At 32.8% G+C, this 8061-nt stretch overlaps 1 long non-coding RNA gene across 1 annotated transcript; it reads left to right on the top strand.

Annotated features, from left to right (window-relative positions):
• The first annotated feature begins 3438 nt into the window (after window positions 1-3438).
• On the top strand, window positions 3439-7807 carry LOC107848087. The gene is made up of 2 exons (XR_007047131.1): window positions 3439-7008; window positions 7290-7807. It is a non-coding gene; the product is annotated as an uncharacterized LOC107848087 (long non-coding RNA).
• Window positions 7808-8061: the final 254 nt, after the last annotated feature.

The following is an 8061-nucleotide window of genomic DNA, read 5'->3' as shown; positions in this document are numbered from 1 at the left end:
ATAATTGGTCTGGACACTATTTTTTTAACTTATTTTATTTGGTTGTTTATTGATTTTTTTGTGTGTGTTTTATGTGGTTTATGCACTTTATAGTGTCGTACTAGCCGATAACTTTCATGAAGCGATCGTTGTCGAACCACGATATCGAGAGATGCCTAACACCTTCCCCTCGGTTAACGAAATTTCTTAACTGGAACCCCTGTTCACGGATCAGTTTTTAGAGTCAAACTGTTTTTAAAAAAAGAAATTCTAAAGGTGACTTGGCACACCTGATTCATGCCAAGTGGCGACTCTGATTTTGAATGTAAACAGTTCTTTTCGAAATAAATTTTTATTTTTGCCACCTAATAATAAAACCTTTTTCAAACCTTAAAATAAAATAAACCTTTTTGGTAAAAAAAGAGGTGTGACAGTCCATCAAAGGATTTAAGGCCCAGTGTGATCATCATCTCAACATTTTTAATAATACCAAAAAAACAGAAAATACAAAAAGTTAACTTTTTTTAAAAAAAAATAGAAATGGAGAAATCCTAAGAAAATAAATGCTTGTAATTGTCATCAAAATTTGTAAAGGTGCAGAAAGTTCACAAAGTTTCTTGTCTGGAAAATGGACTCCTCTTTGATAGATAGAGAAAGCAACAAAAACTATTGAAAGTAGAGTTGTCGGAAGAGGACTCCGATTGCGTCCAATGGCTCTAGTACCAGTGACTCCAACCATGGAAGAGTCGTTGGATTGGGTTGTTGCCGGGTCAAGTTATTTGAAGTTGGGTTCGGGTTGGATTTAGAGATTAGTAAGTTTTTAATAATTAAATTTCAATCAATTAGAAATTGATATGTATTAAATAAAAATATTAATTATTTTCTAAAAATTTTTGTTAAAGAAAAAGGTAAATAGAGACAAATAGTGAATGAACGGGTAAAATAGAGTCAAATAGGGGGATGAAAGGGTATTTTAGAGCCAATAGATAGATGAAGGGTATTTTAGAACCATTTTCAATACTTGAAGAGTATATTGGGCCCTTTTACATTCATTAAATGACTAAACAAGTTGTATATATTCAAATTTATATTTTTAAAGAATAATTAATAAGATTAATTTGGTAAAATAGACCCATAATAAATATTTTTCTTAATGGGCGTGTCAAGTCTATAGGGGTCAACTAATAGAGTATTCAATTGTTCAATAACTTTACACAGTTATCAAGCAATTTCTATAGTTATTGAAACAACTGCTATAGTTGTTGAGACAACTTTTACGACTATTGGAATAAAAGTTTAACAATAAAAAGTTGAAATGACTTCATCCCTTTTTCCAATTTTAAAAATCCGAAGGACATCCACTTAATTGACAAAATCATTTGTCTCTTTTAGGTGCAACTCTCCCTAATTTAAAGTTTATGTGTTATAAAGTTTTTAATTGACAAAATCATTTGTCTCTTTTAGGTGCAACTCTCCCTAATTTAAAGTTTATGTGTTATAAAGTTTTAAATTTTTTTTATTGATTATCAGCCTGTTTGGTTAAAAAAAAATTTCAAAAGTGGTTTTTTTTTTCTAAAAGGTGTTTATTTTGTTAAAAAAAATTGAGGCGTTTGGCAAGCTTTTCGAAGAAAATAAGAGCTTCTGAGTAGTAGCAATATTTTTAAAACTTAGAAAAATAGTTTCTCCCAAAAGTACTATTTTAAAAAAATAATTTGAGAAAAAAAAATACTTTAAACACTTTTAAAAGCTTGATAATACTAATTGCTACTCAAAAGTAATTTCTTAAATTTATTTCCCAATTAATTTCTCACCAAAAATACTTTTTCTAAAATCATTTTTAAAAAAATACTTATCAAAATAAGCTAATTTTATAAGTTTGATCAAACAAGTTATATATTAGGACTTGTTCAACTATGAGAATTTATCAAATTTTTCTGAAAATTTGTTTACTTTATTTAAGAAATTAATATTTGACATTGGTGTTTATGCATTTTAATATTACTAGTTAAGTGTACACGTTTTGCGCATTATTTCACTTTAATGAGTTCAAATATTAGATTAAATATAATATTTATTTAAATAATAAAATAAATTTAATAATTCAACATCTTAAGAACATATAAAGATGGAGAATTTATTTAATTAGTTATATAGTATTGTAAATATCTATGATACAAATAAGGTAGGTGAATACATTGACAATCCTTTAAATTACGGTTGGTGTCTTCAGTAAGCCGATAATTAATACTTGATAATTCATAAAGTTGTGCAACTTGACTTGGTTTCACTTAGAAATGCGAAATTTAACCTGCAAATTTCATGTCAGTCAATCCCTCTTTTCGATTAAATAATTGATATTTCTTTTCTACCACGCTAAATATAGTCATGCTCTTTCTCTGTAATTCACCCATAATTTCAAAATTAATTAATTTGTAACATGGTTACAGAGAAACGAATAACTCCACACAAATCGAACAATTCTAGTAAATTTCTATGTGAATATTGAAGAAACAAATTAAAATTGGTCTAGAGTTTATGTATTTACTTTAATTAAAATTTATTAAAAAGTAATCGGATCAACTAAGCTGTAATGTTACCTTTTCTTCATATATATTTTTGCACTCAATTAGATTAAAAAATTGGTTCAAGATGTAGATTTTTTTTTAAATCGGTAACTTCGACTTAAACCAAACAATGCCCTCCCAACAATTTAAGCTCCACATTTCATGTTTCAGGAACTAAACTTATTCAACTCGTCTTCTCAACAACCCAAGTCAGCGAGCAGATTATAACATACCTGTCCAATTGGATTCATCTCAAGAAACTAATTAACGTATCCTATTTGATACACCCAACTGGAAATCATGTGTGTTGACACCTAATTTTTACCCTCCATAACTATATTTAATCTCGAGTTTCTTCGATTTTTAAATAAAATCGCAACAATTATTTTTTTCAAATAAACACATTTTAAAATATGTATTTGGGCTAAATCTATTATTTAAGTGATAATTATATATTTTTGTATTTACATATACGAGATTGTATAAATGATGTCATTTAAATGAACATTTTTATCAATATCGAATTTTAATTAAGGATAATCTTTAAAAATAAATGTAATGATCAAAATCTTGATTTAAATATAACTTATTCTCAAAAATAATTTATTTGATTAAATATGTGCTTGATTTTATCGAATCAAGAAGCTCGGGATTAAAGGAGATATTAAATTCATTTCGAATTTTGACTTAATTTAGCCAATCTATTATATTTGGTCATAATTGAAATCAAATCGGTCACAATCGCGATACAATTGGCTAATTGATTTTCTATTCGGCCAAAACTTAAATGAATTGGCCAAATTCCCAAATTAAATAACCCCAATCCCAATTTTAAACCCACTCCCAAAACTCAATTGCCCCAGGCCCAATTCTCTCCAGCAGCCCACAACAATTTCAACCCCACCCAAAGCTGTCCGACCCGGCCCATTGCCATGTCCCCTTTTCTTCTTCACAAACGGCGTATAAACATAGAAAAGCTACATCAATCAGCAATCAAACACCAACGACCCGAACCCTACATCGCGAAATCTCCAAATCCCATACCCGATTCAAACCCAAAATCGATACCCAAACCACCCATCTTCCCTCTTTTACCTATCATATGGCTCTCACGCGAGTTGGTACCAAGAAAATTCGAGAACCCTCTAGCAACACGCTTAGGTATCCCCCTCTAACGGCTACCTCCGCAAATCACGGATTATTTGGTACGAATTCGTAGTCTTTGGCAATTTTTGATTGGTTCGTGAAGGGAATCAGTTAGCTTCTTTTTTTAGATTTCATGAAGAAGGTTCCAAAATTGGTACAAGGGGTTGAGGGGCAAAACCCTATTCGGAATTTGAATGTTTTTCCCCATTCGAAAATCCCTAGATTGCCCCTGAGTGGGATTGTTTCCCACATCGTTTGAAGACTGATTTTGGGCCCTCTCTTCTCGTCTATATAAAGGAGGTTTGGGAACTAGTTGAGGGGTCGGAAATTTTGGGGTCTTTCTCTTCTTTTGGGAATTTTGGGTCCGAAAAAAAAAGAAGGATTTTCTTTTGGGCCGAAATTTTGGGGTCTAAAGAGGAGGAAATCCTGGGGTTCGAAAAATTAGGCTGGGAATTCTTGGATTCAAAAATTTAGATTTGGAAAATCCAAACTGAGAGTTTCGAAACTTGGAGTCTCAAAAGAGAGAAAAATTTTCTTGTTTCTACTGGAGGAGAAAAAAAATTCTTGAAAAGGCAGAAACACGGGTTGGAAATTTTTGGGGTTCGAAAATTCAGTTTGTCGTATAAATTAGGGCTTCGAGTTGACTGCGAATATGTATTTTCGGTGGTTGGGAGTCCGACGCTAGTTCGTTGTCCCGGTTTGCTGCCCCGAAAGAGGTAAACGCTTGTCCCTTTTAATTCTGTTGTTTCCTGCTTCATCCCCTCTTTCTGCGTAGAAATAGTTATCTGTTTATCTTGAATGAGGCTGGAATTTGCTTGTGTTTGTGATCGCTTTCTTAGCCGAATCAGTATGCACATCATAAGCTTCACTATCGACTACTTTGATTACTGTCTCATGATCTATGGCGATGTGAGTTATATGCAAGTGTGTAGCATGAATCAATAATTTGAATATTCTGTAGTTTTTCGATTTGGTTTTGATGAAGAGAATTTGTTTTTCCTGAAGAGATATGTTGGGGATACATTGAGGTATTTGGTTGTAAATAGTGGTATTATTCATGTTCTGTTTGGGGCAAGTATATGCATCTTTCTAAGCTGCTTTAAGTTTGATTTTTAGACGATTTTCTCTTTAAGCTGCCTTATGTTTGAATCTTCAGATGCCATATGCTGTGATTTATGCACTTTTGCAATACCTGAACATTTGTTCCTTTCTGTATTCAGGCCAGCTAAAAAATGTTTTCTTTTAGTTGTTAGACGTTCCTGCATATCTTAGTCGCTTGTACTATATCCTAGATGATCAAAAGATGGTTACTTACTACCTGTAAATACTCCTAAATTTCATACGAATGTTCCTATTTCTGAAGAATTGAGTAATCTGTATGACAGTTTAAACAACATATTCTGACACAACGTGCTATCTGTCTTCTTGTATGAGCTTATGCGATAAGACGTTAATTTGTTGCTTGAGTTTTTCACTGTCAAGTTGCGCATCATATAATATGTTCGAGGTTGTGAAGGGTAGTACCTACTCTGTACATCTGCGTCTAGCTCTAGGACAACTAAATTTTATGTAGTATGTTCGTGTCTCGATAGTGTGCAACTCCAGCTGACATTTTCCTCTTTAACGCATTCTGTGATTGATCTTTTAAGGTGCAAGAGGCAGGTCCTTAGTTGTCTCTACCTTGAAGTTGTCAACTTTGATGTTTTCTGATTCTGTTGTATGTTTTCTAATCTGCAAGCGTAGTTGTTGGATGCCATAAATGATGGAAGTTTTGTCTTCTGTTTTATCATGGACTTATTTGCCGTAGTCTAGTTGAATATTCCTGTCTTGTCTCAATGTTCTAGCATGGCGTTCTCTTTCAATTTGTGTCCCTTGTTTTCTCTTAACTTTACTCTTAGTGCGAAGTTATTAATGCCGATTTATTTGACTATATTGGTCTGATGCGGGCTGCTCCTTAAATCCGCTTAATCCTTGAAAAGTCAATGGGAATAATGAGTGAATATTCCATAATGAGATCGATAATCCCACGAGTCCTCAAAGATCTTTCCTTTGATTCTTGAAAATTCATTTCGAGTCGGTCGAAGGGAAGGGAAGGGCGAGGTTATATCCTAAAACTCTTAATGGTTTTTGTAAGGCTACTTGCGTGAGAGGGATATTCTAGCTTGTTTTATGAAATAGCAAATTAGTCGGTTTGAATGTTGACGATAAGTTGTATTTTTTATTGATTCCATTGATAAAGGATGTTTGAAGTATTTGTTTCCTTGGTGGGTAATTCTAGACGTGATACTTTCTGCTATGAGACGAATTAGAAGGTCAATACGATTCCCGTGTCTGAAATATTCTCTTTACATATTCTCTTTTTTGTGTAGATGCTAACATTTGGAGCCTACATTCATTTCTTTATTTTCTTTTCTTTGCATGAACCTGCCTTTGAGTCCAAACGGACCCTATTCCCATTATTGCATTATTAATGTGGGCTATTGAGGCCCATCCCTCCTGAGTCGATTTTAAAGGTCATAAGTAGACAATCTCATTGTACACGGACACAAGGAGTTGAAGGAAGGAGCACAGATTAAAGTTCCATTTTTGAAGAGGCGACGAAACCCGAGCCTCATTTATTTGTTGTCGTTACTTATTTATGGTTGTCGTATTTATTTATTTATTTCTTTAATTATTTATTTTGGCCTCGAAGCGAAAGTTGTATTTAATACAGGTGAAGTGAAAACTCGAGCCGAAAAGGGCTCGAAAACATAGAATTAGGACAAGTGAAAAATGGGTCAAAAACCCAACTAGATTAGGATAGGGTCGACGATTTGGGCTTAAAAGCCTAAATCACTACTTCTCCCCTTTTTCCTTTTTCTATTTGCTTACTTTATGTGTGTTTTGCGAACCTAGTAAAATCCTTAGTCAAGTCGCTAAAAAACTGATTTTGCATAAACACCAAAATATTCCTGAAAAATCGCTTTTCTTTTCAAAAACGTAAACTTTTTCAAAGTTAGTTAAAGACGATTTTCAAACAGTCTAGATAACCGCAAGTTAGCGTACGTTTTAGGTGCCTAACACCTTCCTAAAACGTTAATAGGAACTACTTATTTAGAATTTCTAACTTAAAATGATTTTCTTGTTTTGAATCATTTAAAGTAACTTTCTAAAGGTTTCTTAATTTCTTTTCAAAATTAAGTGGTGACTCTCAAAAATCCAAAATTTCTCTGCAAAACAATGTGCAATTAAAGTTGGTCATTGTCCATTTTAACAGATATCTTTTTCTCCAACAACGCGCTCGATACGGTAGCATCGCCCTTTGTAACGATCAAAACTGGTAAGTCCATCGGTACATACAGTTGTCCATGTATCAGTAGAAGATTCGGCAGCTACCGCGGCCCCTGCATAGGGAACATGGCATAATTATCATCAATAATGATGACATATATAGCCAATATTATCTCACAATAGTGAGGTTAGGGAAGGGTTAGGGAAGGATAAAGTGAAAAATAATAACAATGTGCTATAACATAGAGGGACTTTCTTTCTATTGAACTTTTCAAATAATCTCCACAAACAAGTACTACTACTTGGTATATGACATGTAATGTTTTGCAGGTTATTACAACCACACTAACACAGCTAGAGAGTTTAATACGCCTTAGTGAAGTCCTTGCTCGGATTGCGTTTTGCAGAAAAGATTGATATAGCTTTCCTAGTATAATACTCGTCTTTGTGTTTCGACTTCTAGACGTTGTCTTGATCATGCTACAGGTATATCATGCTGTCGGTATAGTCTACCAAAATCATTGCTTTCATATATTTTGAACAGCATAAGAGGACACACCAAATCATGAAATTTATATCAGACACCTACTAATGTTTCTTATCTGTCAAATATATGTGCATATGGTTGCATGCTATAGAGATATCATTTACTTTAACTTGCATTATACTGCTGATGAGATATATTTTTCCAAACTTCATGCTTTTGCAATTCTGTAGGTTGGATCATTATCTTCCATCCAAAAATATGACACAAATTATATTTATCCTTCTGCAATAATATAACTCAAAAATAATTAACCTTCGCTTAGATTTTACAAACATATTACACTTGACGATTATAGGTCTTCATAGTACAATAAAGAATCGAATGAGATGACTACCTTCTTAATGTTGGTGAATGTGCATATGCTAGACGTTCAAGCAAAAACCTAGCGAATTCATAAGAAAAAAGGACACTAATTAATATTTCAATAAGGTTTTTCATATTTTTATATATTTCAGCCAACCTTTAATTTTCCAAAAAAAAATAATATAATATTTAAAAAAAAAAAAAAAAAAAGGGCAAACCGACCTACCCAACAAAAAAACATTACAGTAAATA

This window comes from Capsicum annuum, chromosome 11, assembly GCF_002878395.1.
Source record: "Capsicum annuum cultivar UCD-10X-F1 chromosome 11, UCD10Xv1.1, whole genome shotgun sequence".
Lineage (NCBI taxonomy): Eukaryota > Viridiplantae > Streptophyta > Magnoliopsida > Solanales > Solanaceae > Capsicum > Capsicum annuum.
This window is presented reverse-complemented; position numbering and strand designations above follow the sequence as displayed.